At 44.3% G+C, this 18,690-nt stretch overlaps 1 protein-coding gene across 1 annotated transcript in view; it reads right to left on the bottom strand.

Annotated features, from left to right (window-relative positions):
* Positions 1-9,292, bottom strand: part of NEXMIF (neurite extension and migration factor) — a 192,166-nt gene extending 182,874 nt beyond the window's left edge. Inside the window, exon 1 of the mRNA XM_089324854.1 lies at positions 9,142-9,292. The gene's annotated coding sequence lies outside the window, so the exon portion shown is untranslated. The remainder of the gene's footprint in view (positions 1-9,141) is intronic.
* Between the last annotated feature and the right edge of the window lie 9,398 nt (positions 9,293-18,690).

An 18,690-nucleotide genomic window follows, 5' to 3' on the forward strand; every position in this document is an offset into this window, starting at 1 on the left:
GAGGGAAGTTATGGGGGGGAGCCACTGTAATCCAAAAGCTGTACTTTGGAAATTTATATTCATTAAATAAGTTAAAAAATTGCTAAAAAAAGAATTATCTGATGAATATTTTTAAAAACTTTTATTTCATTTATTTGAAATGGGGAGAGAGACAGAGAGAGAAAATCTCCCATCTGCTGGTTCACTCCCCAAACACCTACAATGGTGGGGATGGCCCACAATCCAGGAACTCAATCTGGGTCTCCCACGTGGGTGACAGGGACCTAGCTACTTGAATCAAACCTCTGCCTCCCAGGGTGAACATTAGCATAGATCTGGAAGATGGTATCTTAACTGCTATACCAAATGTCTACCTCATCTAACAAAAATTTTGAAGTAACCATAGCAAAGGTGCTTCAAAATACAAATACATACATCTTGAAGCAAATTAAGTAGAGGATCTATAGATGAACCAAGTAGAAATTTTAGGAATGACAGCTACAATAACAACAAAATAAAAGCCTCAATGGAGGGTCTCTGTAGCATAATCAAGAAGATTGAGGAAAGAAATCAGTTAACTTCAAGATAGAACAATAGAAACTATCCAATCTGCACAACAGAAGAAAATGAATAGAGTCAAGAAACTTAAGATGCCAAAAAAGATCCAACTTTCCTGCTGTCACAGAAGGAAAGTAACTACTATAACTACAGGAGAAGGTAGAGATACAGGAAAAGTATTTGAAGAAATAACAGTTTTCCCAAACTTAGCAAAAGATACAAACCTACAGATTTAAATAGGTGAGCATATCCCAAACCAGATGAACCCAAAGAAATCAAGGCCAAAGCACGTCATAGTCAAATTTCTGAAAACTAAAGGAAAAAAGATCTTGAAAGCAGCAAGAGAAATGACACAAAAATCTGTACACTCATGTTACTAAAAGCTTTATTTGTAATAACCAAAAACTGAATACAATCAAATGCTTCTCAACAGGTGGATGGTTAAATAAACTGGGATACAGTAATACTATGGAATATTGTTCAACAATAAAAGGGAATGAACTATTTAGACAGCCATGTCCTCTTAGAGTCTCCAAAAAGAACGCAGCTCTGCCTACACCTTGATTTTAGCCCAATGACACCTACTTCTAACTCCAGAACTGTGGAAAAATAATTTTTTTGTTCATTGAAAGTATGTTTTCGGTAATTTGTCACAGTAGCCATAATAGAAAACCTAAACCACCATGAACAAGGGGTTAAAAACTAACCTGCTCAGAGATAGACAACTGGCTTTTTACAGAATGCATTCAATTCAGTAGTTAGAAGTCAATAACTCTACTATAATCTTAAGGCAATAGTCAATTCATCATGACTAATGCTATTTGCAGTTCCACATTACCAATGACAGCAGTGATAGAAATCTAGCCTCAGAATTGCAAGGAAAATAAACATATTACTCTGTATTAAATGGGATCTTCTATGCCAATACAGAGATGAGAACAAAACATTTGTTTCATGGAGGCTGGAAATCTTGTCTCAATCCAGGTAGAAGATACCTATTTGCCTAGGAATTTCTTGCTGTCAGGAAAACAAAATATCTACACTTATTTTTCAAAGAGTAGAATATAGAAATAACAGAATAATACATTGAATTCAAAAAATGATGTGGTACAGAATAACCTATGGTTGACAACAACTAATTGAATACTTCAAAATAGCTGGTAGATAAGATTGAATGCTCCCAACACAAAGAAATGATAAATATCTGAGGTGATATATAAGCTAATTACTCTAATAAGATCATTAAATATTGTATGCATGTATTGAAGTGTCACATTGTGCCCCATAAATGTGTTATTACTATGTGTCAATTAAAAGATAAAAATAACTTTTAAATAAGGTTGAAATAAAGTCATGCAAATTCTGAAAATACCCAGACAGAAACAAAGTTAATGCCCTATGACAGATAATACATTTTATTCTTTTCTCTGTCCCCAGTATCTCAATGCTTAGCACATAGATGCTCAATGAAAGTTTGCTGACTTGAGTTATAAATTATTATTAATGAATTCATCCAGCCTTAGTATCATACTAACCCTCATACTGTGCAATACTCCAAGCTGCTAAGACAAGAAGCAATAAACATTTATTCATGGATGGGAATCTCACCCATTACTATCATCCCAACTGCAAGGTACAGATGTGGCATATATTTGTGTTTACAGAGCTTAAGGAGCTTTGCCTTTAATATATGGTGTTAGATATCCAGGATGAAATCTATTAACTCTTTCCTGGATGGCTAGTACTCCAAAACAACCATGAAGACATCTAGACACCAACTCCCTCTCTTAACCCATCATCATACCTAACAACCGATCTTGGAAAGAGTTCCTTATTTTTGTCAGGCCTTTGGCAAAGTGAAATACGAAGGCATTTCAAAAAGTTCATGAAATATGGGTATTATGGGAAAGCACCAAGATAAACATTTTAATTCCAAGAATTTTTTGAAATTTCCTCAGTTATAGAGATATACAGATGAAAGAGAGACAGACAGAGGAAGTTGAGTGTGAGTGAGCTTTTATGGAATATATTTCACATATTAATAGTGAATGAACTGGGGTGTGGGAGCTGAACAAGCATTGTTTAAGAATTTGAGAGTTGTTAAGTCAAGGATTTGGGAAAACTAGTCTTTACTTGTTTTTAGTGAGAACAGTAATGTCAAAGGGAGTATTCAGTGGCTCTTCTTCATCATGAAAGTGTCTATGAAGGCTAATCAGAAAACTGCTTGTAATGGTAACTGAGTGCTGTGAACCATAAGTATACTAATAACATGCTTTTTTTAGACAGTTATTTTCCCAGCTTCCATTTCCAGCTACTGTGACCATGATAGCCATGCAACAGGAATTCTGTAATAACTGGGAAAGGCTGATGCAGAGGCTTTTAATTCACAATGCATGATTGGACTGCTGAAAATATGTGCAGGTGTTATGTATGTAAATCTGCACTTTTTGAAAAGAGTATCCCCGGTGTTCACAGAATTTTCACAGGAGTTCAAGCTAAAGTTGGAGACCACTGTAGACGGTGATGGCCCACTTTTTCCACTCCTTTACTTATCAAAGCAGCACATCTTCAAAATGTGTTCTAGTTATTTATTAACGAAAGAGACAGTGGGTTTCTATTCAACCGAGTCTCTGAGAACTGGTCTCTGGGTTAATAAATCACCTGCCTGACTAGAATAACAGCAAATATTGAGAAGGAAGGCAGAAAGAATTTAGTAGCATCACAAAATTTAGGTTACTGCAATAGGCAAGAAAGGTAACTACTGACATGCTGACTCAAAAAAACAAATTCACTCGTAGATTCCACTTTTTGGTCATCCCCATGCTACTCCACCAGAATAATCTCCCAAACTCTAGAAATAAACTGATATATAGTCATGAAATGTGGGCAATTGACAAAATAAATCTTAATTAAGATGGGGGCAGCTTGAAAATATTAGCAAAAGCAACTCCAAATGGCTCCATGCCCTTCTTCTTTTTCTTTTTTTCCAAGATTTATTTGTTTATTTGAAAGAGTTACAGAGAGAGAGAGGGAGAGACACACACAGAGAGAGATCTTCCAGTTTCTGGTTTACTCCCCAGATGGCTGCAACAGCCAGGGCTGGGCTAGGCCAATGCCAGGAGCCAGGAGCTTCATCCAGGTCTCCCACATAGACAGCAGGGGCTCAAACATTTGGGACATCCTCCATTACTTTTCCCAGGCCATTAGCAGGGATCTGGATCGGAAGTTAGAGCAGCAGGGACAGAACCGGCACCCACTGGGAATGCCCGTGTCACGGGCAGCTGTTTTAAGCACTACGCCACAACACTGGACCTGGCTCCATGTCTTCTAATCTGCAGTATTTCTTTATGGCCGGCTAGATTTTGCCTGAAAGCCTTAGTTTGTTTTGACTCTTGACCTAGATCAATGAAAGTCAATCACAGATACTTAGGATTGGGAGGCAGTATAAAAGATCATCTTGTCCATTACAGAAAAGGCATAATATATAATAAATAAACATATATATATATATACACACACACACACACACACACACACATAGAAAAACCACACATACACAAACTATTTGGGATAGAGGGTTGTCCATGCACTTGTCAAATACATTCTGAAAAGAAGAATTCACACTTCCCTGATACTAATGTCTTTTCACAACTACCATGGTCAAGATATTCCATGAAAGTAACAATAAGCACTCTCCAGCACACAGTTAGCACCTCTTTGCGTGCCTGTGTATGTGCAAACATATTCATGCTTCTGGAGGGGTGTCGCTGGACCTAACAACACAATTCTGGAAAGTATGGAGCCTGAATAATTTCTGGGACTCTTCTCTAGAAAGAGCTCTTAGAAAGGCTGAGCTGGGTTAAGATACTGTTACATCTCTAAAGCTCATTATGTCTCCAGGTTTGGCAAAAATATCATTCTCCCAAATCAAGAACAGTGTTTTTTGGGCCAGCACTGTGGCATAGCAGGTCAAGCTGCCACCTGCAGTGCTGGCTGGCATCCCATATGGGCACCAGTTCGAGTCCCAGCTGCTCCACTTCCAACCAGCTCCCTGCTGATGGCCTGAGAAAGCAGTAGAGGATGGCCCAGGTCCTCGGGGCCCTGCACCCACGTGGGAGACCCAGAGGAAGCTCCTAGCTCCTGACTTTGGATTGGTGCAGCTCTGGCCATTGCAGCCAACTGGGGAGTAAACCAGAGGATGGAAGACCTCTCTCTCTCCTGCCTCTCATTCTCTCTCTGTGTAACTCTGACTTTCAAATAAAATAAATAAATCTTTAAAAAAAGAAAAGAACAGTAGCTTCTTTCAAATGTGGCTTACAATTAAGGTGGCCATAGAATTTTTTTCCCAACTGGAACGTTTTGAGAGTGAAATAAATATGCCAGCAAAATAAGCGTAAAACATGACATGTATATGGCCATCCAACTTACAGTCCTCCATAGAGGAAATGCTTTAACTTGTCCCAAATGAAATTAATCCCTTTGCCTGTTCTTGATGGAGGATGGCTTGGCATTGCTCTAGCAGTCAGGGCCAAGGTATAATCCTGGTATCAAACCTCTAAATCCCCTTGGGAGCAGATTCTTGCTTAGTTGTGTAACAACTGAAATGGGTTACTAAAGGAGAGAAGCTGAATTTTTAAAATAGGATTTGGAAGTGCTTGAGAAAACAGTAGTTAATTGTATCAAAAATGTCCCACTGGGGTGGGTAAAATGACCTTTTTGAAGAGCTCTTTGGAGAAACAATAATTGTGTGCATAGTAGTTAGTCCTTGTTTTCCACGAGAAAAACAAGGAAGGAGAAAGACATCAGACCACAGCACTTACCTACAGAAAAAGATCAAAAAGAGCACCTTCCCTGGCAGAGGCCTGCAAATCACTGTGGGTAGTGAGAGACCAGAGGGAAGAAACAAAGATCGTCACCTCTACTTGTAGCTGGCCCAGAAAAGGCACTACCATCACTAAAAAGCAGCTTCCCCTAACCCTCCACTTTTTCAGCTGACCACACCCAAAGATTTTCCCGAGGTTGTGATGCGTTCACTGCTGTATTATAGGCCAGTACTGTTTGAGAAGAGAGGCATGTTCATCTCTGTTAAAGAGAAATTTTCTGGACAAGAGAAAAGGTGTAAACTTAAAATTAGCCCCAAGTGATGCAGCCTCATACCGTGCTCTTTGTTTTGTTTTCCAGCAGCTATGGAGAAGTGGTGTGGAGAACCTGACAAGTTCTTTGTGTCTAACCCTGTGACCTTGGGTTTGAAAAGGTGCTCTTGTGGAGAAACTGTCAATTAAGGAGCTGGTGGGCAACTTTTCAGTGGAGGAAAAAGTCAAAGAAAGAAAAGATTAAAATGTCCAAACCTGAAATTTCTAAGCCAGAAAAAACAAGGAAGCCAAATGACCTGTTCCTTAGTGAATCATCCACCACCCCCTGTCACCCACTTGATCCTTCTCTCCTTTTGCTTACTATGAACAGGAATCTTTAAACTATGTATTGCCACCAAGAAAATAAGTTTAAATACATGTATAATGTAACAGAAGCAAAGGCCAATTAGAATCTCCTTTTCTCTCCTTACTAAAAGGATCTACTGAAGAAAAAAAGTAATTATTCACTCAAACTGGACTAAGGAACACAGAAACTGCAATCAGTGCTTCTTTGGTTAGGCCAGTCCCTCTCCTAAGCAAGTACTTAAGCGAGACCAGGACCTTCACACTGATTGTATCAGGAATCCATAAGCACACCTTTGACTGTTTTAAATCCAGCATTTATCGCTTTTCTCATCGCTCTTCTTGCACATCATAAACACAGGCAATGCTACCACACCTTTAGTTCTCTCTGCCCACTGGGTAGCTTATAGGTAATCAGAAGATTGTGGAAAAAAAGGAAAAAGAGGGGAGACAGAGTCTGAGTAAAACAGAAAGCAGCAGTGCTCTGCAGTTGTTTGACTTTGGCAAAAGGGTGTTACAGGTTTGTGTGTGTGTGTGTGTGTGTGTGTGTGTGTTAAGCATTGAAGCATAGAAGATTTATTCACTGAACAGGTTGATTTGTTTAACAGACTTGACATATGTAAAATTCTGCCATGTGCTTACATAATTGTTACCCATTTATCAGAGCTGCTATTTAGGCAAATATTTGTTTTATAAGTATTTTCCTTTAAACGACTCCTCTGGCCTATTGCACAAACAACCTGCACAGTTCATTTTAATTATGTTAACAATAGTTATTTGGTGGAGGTCTCTGAAATCTGGTCTTCCCCATGCCATCTCATCTCCATCCAAACCCTATTCCTACATTTCTTAGCCCACTAATAACTTTTGGGTTTAAAACCATACCATAGGGTAAAATTTTTAAATATGTACAATGTCATTTTATGTTACAGGGTTTTACACTTATTTCCAAAACAGCAGTTTCTTGCCATATTGTTAAAATCACAGATCTGAAAATTGCTAGCCTAAAAAAATTGGCTGAAAGGACAAAAGGGTGTGATTTTTTGTGTGTGTGAGTACTTATCTGTGTGTGTGTGGGCGTTCGGGACAGTTAGGGGAAAGCAAGCTAGAGAATTAGGTAAAATAAGAGAAAGTAAATGGAGTCAAATTTCAAGTCTTACAGATTTTGTTGAATCACCCTACCCTATCTGAACACATGTGCACAAAAAATTATATCTTTTCAACTCAAATGCATGCAATCTATCTAGGTTCTGTGGGAGGTAAAATATTGGAAAGTGCTTCCAAGAAAGAAAAATGTCTAATCACTAGCTGCCAGGGTTGGTTTGAGTTCTTCTATTGTAAATATGCCATTTGCAATAGCAAGAGGCTCGTTTTGACCTCCCAGGTCAAGGAGTGTGGAGACTAGGGAAGATATAGGGAGGAAAGGAAATCTCACCAGCACACAAGTACATTTTTGACCTAGTAAGTGAATACGTTTTTGTTGTTACTGCTGGGTAAAATGTACAAGTCTTCCAGAAATTAGACACCGTAATAAAAATGTACCAGCCCAAATTTAAATTGCTCACTAGACAGATGGTTAATTATATTCACAGCCACATATTTCACTGGGATAGAGTTTCAGACACTCAGCCAGTTTTATTTGATTAGCCGGTTTCCCAGTTAATATGTAAAATGACAGTTACTTAGGGCTTTTTTGTTCCTTTCTAAAAATATATTTTCAATAAGTGTAAATTCTCCTCAGCCATGAGAACGTCACTGCTGTAAATAAACCGTTTGGTCCTATGTTACGCCATGTGTAAAAGATGTAAGGGAGATACACACACACACACACACACACACACAAAAGCAACTCCAAATGGTCTCTAGTAGTTTAGAGAAGACCACTGGAGCACCTTTTCTCACCAAGCAAAATATTCCAGGAACAAGCAGCACACTGCTTCTCCGCCTAAAACAACCGAGAAGGTACTCCAGTCCTGGGGTTCAAGTGCTCTAGATGCTTCTGAAAAACAGCCCTGCCAGCCCGGCACACAAATCATGTCTTTTCAGATCACAGTCTAGAAAATAGAACGTTAGGGAAAGGCCACACAGCTAAGTGCACTGCTGTGCACAGAATTCAACACTATGCTGGGAGCCAAGAGACCCACTTCTTCCAAAATGCAACCAGAAGCTCGACAAAAATCAAAGAGCGCTGGTGTCAAAATGAGGATGCCAATTTTTTTTTTTTTTAACTTCGAAAAAGACAGAAAACCTTGCGCGGGTGATTCGGTCCCTCACGAATCAGACAGGCAAAAGCACTCATGCTGAAACCGCTGGATTCCTCAGCTGCACGGCGCCAACTCAGCGGCGCGGTTTCCACACTTTCCCAGAGCGGGGCCCCGCGGCCCGGCCTCCCCGCCTCCCCACCCCACGGGGTGTACGAGACCCGAGCCGACGTGTTGCTGTGGGGCGCGGCAGAGAGAAGCGCCAGCAGCCTCCAGGAAAGCGTCAATTCCATCGCCGCCCAGAGAGCGGGAAGGGGCTGCGGGTCAATTTCCGCAAAGGTGACGAGCTGGGCGAGGCTCAGTCGGGCCCCCAACTCACCCCGGCTCGCAAGCCCCGGGCCGGCTGGAGCGTGCCCCGCGGGCGCTCTGTGGTGGCCGTGGCCGCCTGGCGCGCGCGCGGGAGCCGCGGGCGGGGGAGGCGCCGGCGACGCGGCTTCGCACCTTTGCGGCTTTGGCCTCCCGGCAGCAGCCGCGTGGGTTTTCCCGCTCACACCGAAGCGTGCCGTGCCGGTGCCCCTGGTTCCCTGGCCAGGCGCTCCCAGGCACCAGCCTGAAAGGAGGCGGCACTCTGCTGGTTCCCGGTGCCCGCCTGTGTGCCTGTGAGCGCGGCGGCTCCGGCCCGCTCGTTTCCCCTCCCCCCCCCCACCCCCCGCGCAAGCACAGAGGCCTTTCCTAGATTGCAGTGCCTGTCAGGGCGAGCTGGGATCTCTCGCCCTCACGGCCCCGCTCCCTCGTCCAGACACACACACGCACACCATTCGCACACAGATAGCCTCCCTTCCGTTCTCCCTTCCTCCTTAGCTCGCTCGGCTTCCCCCAATTCGTTCCACCCCCTGCCGCCGCCACCCCGAGGCAGCCGGCGAGCCGGCGAGAAGGCCAGGGGGCTGGATGGTAGCGCTCGTACTCACCTCACAGGCCGACTCCCGAAGCGCACGTCGCTGGCGGGCTCAGGCAGCAAGGCGCTGGAGCTAGCGCGGCCACAGTCAAGGCTGCGCTGCCGCCGTCGCCGCAGCTGTTCAAGCTGCCGCTGCCGCTACTGCTACCGCCGCCGCCGCCGCCTCTGCCTCAGCTCCATGCGCCGGGCCCGCCAGGTGGACGCGCCTCTCTCCCTCGCTCTCCCTCAGGCGCCGCCGCCGCCGCAGCTCCAGATGGAGTCAGAGCTGTCGGCTCTGGCCCTGAAACTCAGAGCCTCGGTGGATGTCCAAGTGCTCCCGGGCTCCGCGCTTCGCCTGCACCGCCGCTCGCTCGGGCCGGGGCTACCTCGCGAGCGGGCTGCTCGCGCGGCGCCTACAGCCGGCTAGCTCTGTGCGGTGGCTGCCGCTGTCCGCGAGAGGGAGAGAGAAGGAGGGCGGCTGCTACCGTCGCTGTCGCTGGTAAAGCTATTGCTAAATGCTGCCACTGCCGCTACTGCTACTGCTGTGGCGGCGGCTGCTGCTGCTGATGCTACTGGTTTTCCTTCCCGGGTTCTCCCCCTGCCTCGTTCCCCCCTCCTCCCCCCTTCTCCTCCCCCTCCTCCCCCCTCCTCCTCCCCCTCCTCCCCCTTCTCCTCCCTCTGCCGCTTTTCTCAGAGCCTCTGCGGGCGCTGCCTGGTCCCCTGTTCTCCCAGAGCTGCCTCTGCCCATTCAGAAAGGTGCCCAGAGTGGGGCTGCCTAGGCTGCCACCATCGCTATTGCCCCTGCCATTGTTTCCTCCAACACTGCTGTTCTTGCTGGACGCATCCCCCCCACCCTCCTTCCCCACTACAGCCCTCCCTTTCCCTCCCGCTCTCTCCTTACCCTCCCGCTCTCTCCTTATCCTCTTCACTGTCCCCTCCTCATGTGCCCCCTCCCACCCTGTCCGTCTGTCCCTCCCTCCCCTCAGGCACCCGGGAGCGCGCACTGCGCGGCCACCTGTCATAAAGGGCGCGCACCCCCCTTCCCCACCCCCACCCCGCCCCCCACTCCCATTCTCACAGCCCGCCCAGGCCACCGCGCCACTGGCGCCTTCTTCCCCCGGCAGACACGCAGCCGGACACCACTCTCCCATGACTTGTAGGGCAGCTGTGTGCGCGGAGAGGGGCGCTCTGAAGTTTGGGGAAGAATATTTGAATGGCCACGTCCACCAAGCATTTAACCATTCAACCTCTACCTACCCTTAAGTTCAGGGCCTGGGTGCTGAGAAAGGTGGGTCCTGTTGGAAGGGTTGGCTGAAGGCAGAGAATTGGAAAGAGGTGTTTTGTTGTGGTTGTGTGTGTGTTGCTGTTGTTTTGGAAAACAGGGGAGAGGGGAACCTGAATATGGGTAGGAAGAAAGGGGGGTCTGCATGAGTGCCATCACTGAAAAATCTTAGGTGCTCATCTCCCTTTGGTTGTCCTGGGAACCCAACAGGAAAGAGCCAAACATTGGCAGGTGGGAACATTTTAGCAGTCCTCAAACCCTGGGTCTAAGGTTGGGGCCCCAGGCCAGCAGTCATCACCACTAGGAACCAGGACAAGAAATGGGAAGGTTGGTGCTGGGACAGGAGAGGTAGAACTCCTGCACTTGCTCCAGGAAGTTGTTGCCAAAACACAGGATCTCCAGTCAGGGAGGGCTTGATTTCAGAGTTCTCTGCTACAACAACTACAGCCCCATTTCACTATCAAGGCTCAGGCTTTGAAATCCAGGTGTGCAACTGACTACCACCCTGAACAGAGCTTGTCACACACCTCTTCCCAGAAATAACACAAGTGGTGAAGGAGAGGTAGGGCACTTCTTGCCTTTCCCCGACAAAATACAGGAGACATGCCTTCCAGAGAGCTAATTTCCAACAAGATGCGGGTCCCCTTATCACATTTTTTTAAAGTTTATTTATTTTTATGTATTTGAAAGGCAGAGAGAGGGAGGGAGGGAGGGAGAGAGAGAGAGAGAGAGAGAGACAGATCTTTCATCTGTTGGTTCACTCTCCAAATGCCTGCAATAATCAGGGCTGATCCAGGCCAAAGCCAGGAATCAGGAGCTCCATGCAAGTCTGCTATAAGGATGGCAAGGCCCAGCTACTTGAACCATCATCTAGCTGCCTTCTCAGGGTGCACATTAGCAAGAAGCTGGATCAGAAACAGAGCCAGGACTCAAACCCACAGGAACTTGGGATATGGGATGCAGGAGTCCCAAACATCCCAAGCGGTGGCTTTAGCCACTGCACCACAACACCCACTCCACTTTATCATGTTTGAGGCAGGCACTCTACCACTGGTCTTTTATCCCTGAGCCCTAAAGTGTCTGTAAAGGCACTGAAGATCCTTTTATAGCTCCTCATCTCTGTGCCTTTATTTCTGTCATTCCACCTGCTTAGAACACTCTTGTATTTCTCTCTCTCGTTTTATATCTATGCAACTCATTCATAAGTAATAGCTCACCCTTAATCAACACTTATTTAGTTCTTACTATGTGCCAGACACTGTGCTAAGCAATTTACATGACATATTTTACTTAATCCTCACAACAAACAGAATGTTGTTATCCTCATTTTACAGGTGAAAAAAGTTTCAGCTACAAAGAAGTTAGGTATACGTATCTTGAGGACCATCTTATTTATCTTGCATCTATCAGGCACTATGAAAATACATTTGCATCTTTGAGACGCTATAATAAATAAGAAGCAAAATAAAATTTAGTGTCTGTCCTCAAAAGCAAAAACAAACAAGGTTAAACATGTAAAATACCACCCAATTTTTGGCTGGATCTCAAAAGCCAGCATGAATTCTCTTTTCCCATTGTCAGAAGCACATTGTCTTCTCCTGTACTAACCACATGTATCGTTCTTCCTTTTTTAAGCTAGTTGCTTACTATCAGTTATAATATGTGTCGTTGCTGTTCAGCCAGACTACTGGGAACACACGTAAATTAGAACTATTGTTATTTGTGATAGTGAGGGAGAACACAAACCAGAGGTGTTATGGGCTGAATTGTGCGCCATCAAAATTCAAATGCTGAAGCTCTAAACACCTGTAGGAGGCTACTTCAAGAAATTCATGGGAAAGTTGAATTAAAAGTTTATTTTGGTGCAGAAAATTGAAATTCATGTAGTTTTGTATAGTATACATTTCCAGAAAATTTTTGAAGTCCTGTTTTGTAATGTCCTTAGAACAGGGCTTTGCACTTGGCAGCCTTCATTGCACTTGGGCAGCCTTCATTGAATGTGAGCTCTTACCCATGTCTGTCTTCTCCAACAGACCATTATAGCATGGCTTGCACAATATTACAATAGTGATACTTTATCCTGTGTTAGACCCTAAGCTCCTTGAGAACAGGGACAATGTCTGTTGTCATGGTAATAATAGCTAACTTTTACTGAGTGTTTTCAATGTATCAAACGTTTATGTTACCTATAGTTACTTCAAGAAAGCTCCAGAGGCCCCATCCCTACCTGTAGACCCACCTGACTGTCTTCCACTATGCTACCATAGCACCAATATTTACCTTAATCACTACACTTAGCATATGATACTGACAACTGCTTGTGTGTTTCCTTCCCCTTCCAGACTATTTATGGAAAGAAGACAAAATACTTTCAACTTTGGTGCCCATATGTGAGCACAGTACCCAGCACAACAAAGGCACTCAATATAAAGTCACAGATTGTATTTTTGCCACATTGTTTGCTTTGTCTAGAGTGGAACTCAGGTCAGGCTAGTCGTAGCCACCATCACCCCTTTCCCTGGATTATCTTTTTTTTTATTAAAACAGTAATAGAAGATCTCTCACAAAGTGATCCTCCCTATAAGGCAGATCTAAAGGAAAGAATGGGGGCTGGTGTTGTGGTGTAGCTGGTAAAACTGCCATCTGTGGTGCTAGCATCCCATATGAGCGCTGGTTCGTGTCCTAGCTGCTCCACTCCTGATCTAGCTCCCTGCTAATGAGCCTGAGAAAGAAGTAGAAGATGGCCCAAGTCCTTGGACTCCTGCCAGAAGAAGCCCCTGGCTCTTAGCTTCTGATCGGCCCAGCTCGGCCATTGTGGCCACTTGGGGAGTGAACCAATGGATGGATGATGTTTCTCTCTCTCTCTGCCTCTCTCCCTCTCTCTCTCTCTAACTCTGCTTTCAAGTAAATAAATACATCTTTTAATAAAATAGAGGAAAGAGTGCAAAACATTAAGGCAAGATCTGGAAACAATTAGCCTCTGCTATTTAAAAGCCAATGGTAGCATGCCTGTTAGGGCAAAGTGCAGTAGTGAAGGAGTGTAAGACTAACCCCTAGAATCTTCGATTTTGACCTTAATTCTTTCACAAACAAACTATGCTGTTCAGCAAATCACCAAACCTCTCTGAACTTCAGTTTCTCCATAGGGGACATAGAGAGCATAATCACTTCATTCATGGGTTAACGGACTTTGATAACAAAGATTAAAGAGTTTATTGGGGCCAGCACTGCGGCTCAATAGGTTAATCCTCTGCCTGTGGCGCTGACACCCCGGGTTCTAGTCCCGGTCGGGGTGCCAGATTCTGTCCCGGTTGCCCCTCTTCCAGGCCAGCTCTCTGCTGTGGCCCGGGAAGGCAGTGGAGAATGGCCCAGGTGCTTGGGCCCTGCACCTCATGGGAGACCAGGAGAAGCACCTGGCTCCTGGCTTCGGATCAGCGTGGTGCGCTGGCCACAGCGCGCCGGCCGCGTTGGCCATTGGAGGGTAAACCAACGGCAAAGGAAGACCTTTCTCTCTCTCTCTCTCTCTCTCTCACTGTCCACTCTGCCTGTCAAAAAAAAGAGTTTATTGGACTTTCACTTTGGGAAAAACATTGAACTCATCTGTTACTTTCATATTACATGCCTAGATGGTTATCAGTCTCTGGACTTGGTATTCTAAAATAGTCACAGACTTTCATACTCCAACCCAAATTCCAGGATATTGTGGTTTTTAGTCTGTCAAATCAGCTCCCTAATAGCCCGCAATTCACCCTATTTCCAGTGAAGGGTCTAAGATGTCTGGAAATTTCTGGGGCATAAGAGGTACCACCATCATGGAGATAGGCCCAAAAGGTTTCTTTCTAGAATGCAGAAGCCAGACACAGGAGATTTTTCAGCCCAAATTTATGTTCTGTTATAGCCCAAAGGGATAAAGAAAATGAATGACAGAAATAACATTATTATGGTATCATGTGCATATATAAAAAAGAAAACTACTATATTATTTTTCATATAATATACCACTATTGTGCCTAGAGACTATATAATAATCATAATAATGGCCTCTGGCTGGGACTTTATGGCACCTTTCCATGGTGAATGTCAAAGAATGGTCCAAAGGAACTCAAGGCGGTTCAGACTCCAGAGGTCAATGAATTGAAATCAGCATCAGCTCTTCCTCTCATTTGAGGGGCAGCACCCAGCATTGAGGGCTTTAATCGAATACAGTAGAACTGATAAGCTGCCTCAGCACTTCCTTCCTTTGTCCTAAACAGGACTGGAAGAATATAACTCTCATCTATACTGATAGATGTTTCATTTATTTCCCCTTTCAGCAGTGAAGTAATCACTATTCTACAAGTTATTCAACTACTGCCTGGTTTGGGCCCTGTATTATTAGGCCTCAAGAGAAGGAAACAGAGACAGTTAAAGGTGCAATTTTTTTTTTGCTTCAAAGGAGCCTACAGTCTAGTGGAGGAGAAGAAAACACAGGAAAGAAAAACTTAGGCTGTGCAGAATGAGGCCTGAGTGAGAGGTGAGACTAAATCAGGGCTTCAGGGGACCAAAGGAGTTTGGGCATGCACCAGATGTGGTGGACTTGGGGGGGGAGAAGTAGGATTGTGTAAGGCAGTGATGAGGAAAGCGTGTTGATCACAGGAAAGAGTATGCGCTGAGGAAGTACCGAAACAGACTAGTGAACAATGTGTTTGGGCACCAGGGACGTACCAGAATGGACCCAAAAACTCACTCCAGAGAACAAGAAAAATTTGCAGGGACTGGATGAAGCCAGATTGAGGAGGCTTTGGAACTCTAGGATATTTTGTCCCGCAATTCTCTCTACTTTACCAATGTGGAAAAGAAAGGTCATGGCTATATAGTAGACAGGTAGCTAGCTGAGGCAGTGACTCTTAGGGTTTGGAAGACAGAAATGATGAACATATATGATTTATGATACACTTTCACTTACATTATGTGATCTATTTATTACAACCTGTTCAGAGTGTCACAGCAGACATTCCCTTCTCCCTTTCTTCATTGAAGTCTGCAACAACAAATAAACAGATAAACATAACCTGTTGGTTAAGCTCATCTTATGGAGATAAAACTGAATTTCTGGGGGTAAGGAAGCAACAGTAGGTCCCACAAATCAAAGCCAGATAAACAAAATGCTGATTCCAATCCAGAGTGTTTGGGGTGTCCTGTCTCCATTTGTTCAACAGGCCCAGGCACCTTGGCTACTGTGGGAAGCATATGCAGGAACTCAAGTACTCAAGCTCCTGCCACTTGAGTACTTTTTCTCAAGATGAGCCTTTGAAATATACTGGGACACACTGAATGTGTCAAAGTTAGGGAACTGAGGTTTGGGGAGAACCATTTCCCCCATCAGTTGCCAATGGCCATTGGAGAGGCCCAAATGAAGGTGAGCCAAATAGCTCAGCATACGGAGCTGTTTTACACAGTTTCAGCCACAAGCCAAAGATGTTTGTAACCCGACAACACTGAGCAAGGTGGGAACATGGACGGAGATGGTAAGGAAGTGTGTTCGGACTCAGGACAGGACCATGGACAGAGATCATCAGGCCTCTTTAACCAAATCTCTCAGTGAAGTACAGACCTCCATCATGCCTGTGTGTCTGGGCAGCACTGCAGAATGTATGGACTATGTGATGTGGGTTTTTGCCATCCCTAGATTGGGCATTGTCAGAGTACCGTGTACAGTGTAAGCTCTTTCTTGGGCACAGACTCAAAGGCCTTATTCAATGTGTGAGGTATTAACAGTGCCAAATGTACACTGTTGGAGATTGTAATGCAATCTTGGATTAGTTTGAAGAATAGTCCCAAAGTGAGGAGACACAGACAGATTGAGCTCACACCTAGCTATAGAGATATCTTGGACATAGTAACCTCTGTCCCTTTAAGGAATGGACTCCTCTTCATGTAAAATCCAATACATCACAATATTTCCCACTCCCCTGTTCCCATTCACCCAGATAAAGAAAAAGAGGATTGATTGTGCCCTATTGGGAAAGCACTAGACTTAGAATCAAATCACCTTGTGTTCTGTTCCTGATTAATGTGATCCTGGGCTGTTTACTAATTCTTCTCAGAGCCACAGTTTCCTCGTCTATTATAAAGATCCAACAGGGGCCGGCGTTATGGTGTAGTAGATTAAGCATCTGCTGTGGCATTGGCATCCCATATGGGCTCCATTTTGAGTCCTGGCTGCTCCTTTCCAATCCACCTCCCTGCTAATGCTCCTGGGAAAGTAGTAGAAGATGGCCCAAGTGCTTGAGCCCCTGGCTTTGGATCGGCCCAGCTCTGGCCATTGCAGCCATTTGGGGTATAAACCAGAGGATGGAAGACCTAAATCTCTGTCTCTTCCTCTCTTTGTTTATAACTCTGCCTCTCAAATAAATAAATAAATCTTTAAACAGTAATACTTTCTTTCTCACACAGCACTTGTGTGGAGTTCATAAGTTAAGGTGTATGAAAGCACCTGGCAAAATGCTTGGCATATGCTGATACATAATAAATGTCTGTCCATGCATATATTCCAGAAATTTCTGAAATCTCTTATCCTACAAGAGGCTTTTCTAAGTCATCAATGGAGAAGATGTGAATTTCCTTCTACTTACTAGCAATTCCTATGATGCTCTCCTTTTACCCTATTAATAATAGCTGCTACTCCTCTGTTGATGATGGGGATGATAGTAATAGTTTAATGTCAAAAATTGTGACCAGTTAAGAGCATGAAATAAATAACATAAATAAAAAGACAGCAAGAGAAGTTCTTTTAGGGAGAAAACAGAAGGTATGGCTTTGTTTTCAAAGTCTGACCTTCCCTGAGCAGGCCTCTCAAAGTCTATCTATATACACAATTCGTGCCAAATCCCAAAGAGTATTGCACTGGGAATTATGCAGTAAAATGTGTCCTAAGAAACAGAAAAGGGATGTTCTCCAAAAGAGTGAATATAAAGCAAACCAGGAAAGGACATATTTCCATTCATCTAAAATAAATGCTTCCTGAATACACTCTTTGACCACAAACAAATGAACCCACTGACATCTAGGAAATGTAGAGTCAACACACTCAGTATGGCTATTTGCTGAGACCAGTCAAAACGTCTTCAGCATTGTTAAATACTAGCACATTCCCTCTTACCATTTCTTTCTTTCTTTTTTTTTTTTTTTTGACAGGCAGAGTGGACAGTGAGAGAGAGAGAGAGACAGAGAAAGGTCTTCCTTTTGCCGTTGGTTCACCCTCCAATGACCGCCACGGCTGGTGCGCTGTGGCCGGCGCACCGCACTGATCCAAAGGCAGGAGCCAGGTGCTTTTCCTGGTCTCCCATGGGGTGCGGGGCCCAAGCACTTGGGCCATCCTCCACTGCCTTCCTGGGCCACAGCAGAGAGCTGGCCTGGAAGAGGGGCAACCGGGAGAGAATCCGGCGCCCCAACCGGGACTAGAACCCGGTGTGCCAGCACCGCTAGGTGGAGGATTAGCCTATTGAGCCGCGGCGCCGGCCCCCTCTTACCATTTCAAACCACCAAAATCTTTAGTGGCTTTTTAAAGTCTAAATAGACAATGTCAAAAACCTTAAGATAATAATCACCAACAACAGCCCCAACCCGTCTTTCCAGTTCCACATAGCTGATAGTCCATCCACACATTCTCCACTTTATATCTCCATGTCTTTGCTCAGGCTGATCCTGCAGCCTGGACTAACCGTTCTATGCCTTGAGTCATCAGAATCCTTCTCTTCCTTTAAGGTCTAGTGGAAATGTCATATCCTTTCCAAAGTCCTTCTTTAATCCTCCTACATTATTTTCCTAGGGCTACAACAACAAATTATCACAAACTTGGTGGCTTGAAGCAATAGAAATTTAGACTTTAATCATTCTGGAGACTGGAAGCCTAAAATCAAGGTGTCATCAGGAATATACTCCTTCCAAGAGCTCCAGGTGAGAATCCTTCCTTACCTCTTCCAGGTTCTGGTAATTCCTGGTGTTCCTTGACTCGTGGCAGTAAATCTACAATGTCTGCCTCCATCTTCACAAGACTGTCTTCCCTTTGTCTGTATAGTTCTCATTTTCTTATATAGGCTCTTGTCATTGGATTTAGATTCCACTATGTTAAACTAGGATAATTTTATCTCAAGATCTATCACTTAATTTTGCCTGCAAATACTCTTTCTAAGTAAGCTTACACCTGCAGATATAAGGGGTTAGGACTTGGACACATCCTTTGGGGGGGTCACCATTCAACCCACTACATCCTTCCAGACTGAATTCACATTCTTTTCTTTTGACCTTACATATTACATA

The sequence above is a fragment of the Oryctolagus cuniculus genome, chromosome X, assembly GCF_051225735.1.
Source record: "Oryctolagus cuniculus isolate XC-2025 breed Fujian yellow rabbit chromosome X, ASM5122573v1, whole genome shotgun sequence".
In the NCBI taxonomy this organism is placed as follows: domain Eukaryota; kingdom Metazoa; phylum Chordata; class Mammalia; order Lagomorpha; family Leporidae; genus Oryctolagus; species Oryctolagus cuniculus.